The following is a 4,872-nucleotide window of genomic DNA, read 5'->3' as shown; positions in this document are numbered from 1 at the left end:
GGAAAATATGAAAATTGGATAAGATTGCAGCTAGTCCGATGTTTGAAGAAGTATAAATGTTCATCATACTGAACTGATGAACTGGAAAATAAACTTTTGTTGACCTTTACATGTTTCACATAGTCATTATCAAAATACTGCTCAAAGTCATTCAGCTGCTTTCAGTAATTTGTTTCCAAGTATTTGGTGTGAATAGAATAAGCAAAGATTTTATGATTCAAAATTTGATTCAAAATGTAATTGACCAGATAAATTGATCATTGATGTGCACAGCAGAATTAGCTATTAATGCTCATTTTCATATATATGTATTCAACATATAAAATTCTTTAAAGTGTCTTTGACTCCTTCTTCTTCTTCTTTGGCCTCCTTGTCTCGAGAGACAATGGGTAAGTGCCTGGAGGTAGTCAGTGGTTTGTGAAGCAGCGCCTGGAGTAGCTATAAAGGCCAATTCTAGAGTGACAGACTCTTCCACAGGTGCTGCAGATAAAATTGGTTGTCGGGGCTGTTACACAGTTGGCTCTCCCCTTGCGCTTCTGTCTTTTTTCCTGCCAACAGCTAAGTCTCTTCGACTTGCCACTCTTTAGCCCTGCCTTTATGGCTGTCCACCAGCTCTGGTGATCACTGGCAACTGACTCCCATGACTTGTGATCAATGTCACAGGGCTTCATGTCGCATTTGCAGACGTCTTTAAAGCGGAGCTGTCTCAGTAGGGTGTTTATGCTGGGGATGTTGGCCGCCTCGAGGACTTCTGTGTTGGAGATACGGTCCTGCCACCTGATGCCAAGGATTCTTTGGAGGCAGCGAAGATGGAATGAGTTGATACGTCGCTCTTGGCTGACATATGTTGTCCAGGCCTCGCTGCGTAGAGCAAGGTACTGAGGACACAGGCTTGATACACTCGGACTTTTGTGTTCCGTGTCATTGCGCCGTTTTCCCTCTCTTGGCCAGTCTGGACATAGCAGCAGATGCGTTTCCCATGCGCTTGTTGATTTCTGCATCAAGAGACAGATTACTGGTGATAGTTGAGCCTAGGTAGGTGAGCTCTTGAACTACTTCCAGAGCGTGGTCGCCGATATTCATGGATGGGGCATTTCTGATGTCCTCTCCCATGATGTTCGTTTTCTTGAGGCTGATGGTTAGGCCAAATTCGTTGCAGGCAGCCGCAATCCTGTGAATGCGTCTCTGTAGACACTCTTCTGTGTGGGATGTTAATGCAGCATCGTCAGCAAAGAGGAGTTCCCTGATGAGGACCTTCTGTACTTTGGTCTTCGCTCTTAAACGGGCAAGGTTGAACAACTTGCCATCTGATCTTGTGTGGAGGAAAATTCCTTCTTCTGAAGGCTTGAACGCATGTGAGAGCAGCATGAGAAGAAGATCTCAAACAGTGTAGGTGCGAGAACACAGCCCTGTTTCACGCCACTCAGGATAGGAAAGGGGTCTGATGAGGCGCCGCTATGCTGAATTGTGCCTTTCATATTGTCATGGAATGATGTGATGATACTTAGTAGCTTTTGTGGACATCCGATCTTTGCTAGTAGTCTGAAGAGACCATGTCTGCTGATGAGGTGAAAGGCTTTGGTGAGATCAGTGAAAGCAATGTAGAGGGGCATCTGTTGTTCGTGGCATTTCTCCTGTAGCTGGCGAAGGGAGAACAGCATGTCAATGGTGGATCTCTCTGCTCGAAAGCCACACTGTGCCTCAGGGTAGACACGCTCAGCCAGCTTCTGAAGCCTGTTCAAAACGACTTGAGCAAAGACTTTCCCCACTATGCTGAGCAGGGAGATTCCACGGTAGTTGTTGCAGTCACCGCGGTCACCCTTGTTCTTATAGATGGCGATGATATTGGCATCGCGCATGTCTTGTGGAACTGCTCCCTCATCCCAAAGTGTCTTTGACTAGCCTTAATGTAACACAACAAGCACGACCTTACTCACGTCCTATCGATCTCTTAATTTTGCCAGTTAGCATCAAAAGCCTTGGCTCATGCAGATAAATGCTTGATACAGGAAAAAGCTCACCTTTGTTCTGCTTAAATAATATCTCATCTGTAACTCAAAAGGCATTAAGTGGAACTACAGGCCCTGGTGGCATCCGGTAATTAAAGCCAATGGAATAACTGAGACTTGGATAACCCAGGATTCTGGAACTTTGAAGGCTACATAGTGTTTAGGACAAATAGGCGTTTGGTGGGTGTGGGACGATGGTGAGAGAAATAATGGAGAATTATCTTATATGTAGAAATATCCAAGAAGTTAAGATACTCATGCAGAATGCAGGCAAAGCTGTCACAAAAAATTTCTCTGGGTTGTTTTGCTCAAGAACAGTAGGATAATATGAGGGTTTGCAGCAGCCAAAAGAACTACATGTCATTTTATTGGAAGGGTAAATGAGAACAGGAAAGTAGTACTGATGTGGAACTTCAACATAAGCTATTAATAGCATGGTAGGAAAAACTGTAAGTTTGTCAATGTAGGAAATGATTGCTTCCAGTCTCTCTTAATTTGATTATTTTGAGTGATCCAGATATGAACATAGGACATAATAACATAACAGTGTGGATATGAAACTGGCGAGGGACAGAAAGCAGACAGTATTGGTGAACAGTTGTTTGTCAGACTGGGGAGAAGTACACAGTGGTGTTCCCCAGGGTTTAGTATTAGGAAGACTGCTCATTTTCATATATATTAATGACCAGGACTTGGGCATACAGGGCATAATTTCAAAGTTTGACACAAAACTTGGAAATGTAGTAAACAGTGAGAGAGTGAGGGAGAAAGGTAGTAAACAAGAGTTTAGTAGCAGACTTCATGAGTACTGAGACTGACTGGTGAAATAGCCAGACACATGGCAGATGAAATTTAGTCCAGGGAAGTTTGAAATGATACATTCTGGAAGGCAGAATGAGAAGAGGCAATATAAACTAAATGGTACAATTTTAAAGGAGGTCTGGGGGTGTTAATAGACAACTCTTTGGAGATGGCAGGACAAGTTGAGAAGGCTGCTAAAAAAGAGCACATGGGATTCTTGGCATTATAAAATGTGACAGAGTACAAAAAGAACAATAGGATGCTAAATCTTTATAAATTACTGCTAGGCCAGTCAGAGTACTGTGTCCAATTCTAGTCACTGCACTTTAGGAAGAATAGCAAGGCCTTAGAAAGAGTGCAGAGGAGATTGACTAGAATGGTATCAGAGATGAGGGACTTCAGTTATGTGGAGAGATTAGAGAAGCTGGAATTGCTTTAATTAGAGGTGTTCAAATTTTTTGAGGGGTTTTGATCGAGTACATAGGTGAAACCTTTTCCACTGGCAGAAGGATCTGTAACCAAAAGATCCAGATTCAAGGTAATTGGCAAAAGAAATGCAGTAGATCCAATTTTCAAAAAGGAAATGGATAAATACTTGGAAAGGAAAAAAAAATTCAGGGCTATGGGAAGAGAGTAGGGTTGTAGAACTAATTGGACAGCTCTTTCAAAGAGGCATGATGGGCTGAATGGCCTCCTTCTGTGCTGTATGATTCTATGACAATAAGTTAGTCAAAAGGCAGTTAAAACTCTGAGAGACACATTCAGATTGAAACACAAAGAGAAATAGGATATAAATAATGTGAGATGATTACTTCTTGGAGATTTTTAAACTTAATTAATTCAAACTGAACAATTCCAGTTTGCTTTGCACAGAATTACTGGAAAATTTTTTTGTGAACATATTATTGAATTAACAAGGCAGTACCATCCAACATCAAATGCATATTCTGACTGTTCAATATTAGTGTATCAGATGTTTTGGATAAGTTGAAAGGGCTGGAACCCAATAAATATCCTAGAACTAACGAACATAAGAAAGGTAGAGAATGAGAAAAAAGGTTATTTGGCCAATCCACCTTGTTGAATCAACAATTAAAAACAAAATGGAAGAGGAGCTGTGTGAAAGTGACTTGATAAATGCCAGCCAATGTGACGTTAGAATGCAAGATCTGGCCTGACTGACCTCATGCAGCATGTGTGGTGTATACCAAGTTAATTTAAAAACTATACATTGTGTTTCAAGAGGCCTTTAATAAAGTACTGCATGAGAGGCTTTTACAAACTATGCTCTTCAACGCAAAGGGTAAGATTTGTACTTTGATTCCTAGATGCTTAAGGGAAAGGAAGCAGGGGTTAACTGTAATGAGAACCAGGCCACAATGGAGGAGATATAGGGGATTGCTTGAGGGTCTGTAATGCTATCCCTCCTATTATGGTATTCACAAATAAGCTGGAATTGCAGTCTCAATGCAAGAAGTTAAATTAATTGGGCTGGGAGGAGGGGTGAGGTTGCAGGCAAAGAGTTTGGTGGGCTGATAGGTCTTCTTCATCCAAGCTCTTTTTTGTGATCTTGTAGAAGAATTCCTCCTGTGATCTTAAATGAAAGCTTCTATATGGCAGTTGATATTAGATTTCAACAACAACTCGTATTTAGATAGCACCTTTAACATCCCAAGGCACTTCACAAGAGCATTATCAAGCAAACATTTGTCGAAAATCAAGCCACATAAGAAGATATTGGGACAGATGACCAAAAACCTGGCCAAAGAGGTTGGTTTTAAGGAGCATCATAAAGGAGGAAAGAGAGGTGGTGATTAAAATTGGGGTGTTGTTATGAATGCTGGATTTTGTATTACGGTTATGCTTTAAAAACTATGATCATTAATGCAGTGTAAAATGGATAGTAAGAGAAAACATGTGACTTGACACAAAATCTGCCCAGAGACAAGCCAGGAGTCTTGGTTACCGTAACACAAGGAACCCAGATCAAAGACCCTTTTGAAAGCGGGGTGCAAGGCAGTAACATCTAAAGGACAATGAGCGCTCCCGGACTCACTGATTG

Source organism: Heterodontus francisci, chromosome 2, assembly GCF_036365525.1.
Source record: "Heterodontus francisci isolate sHetFra1 chromosome 2, sHetFra1.hap1, whole genome shotgun sequence".
In the NCBI taxonomy this organism is placed as follows: domain Eukaryota; kingdom Metazoa; phylum Chordata; class Chondrichthyes; order Heterodontiformes; family Heterodontidae; genus Heterodontus; species Heterodontus francisci.
Note: the sequence above shows the minus strand (reverse complement) of the source record.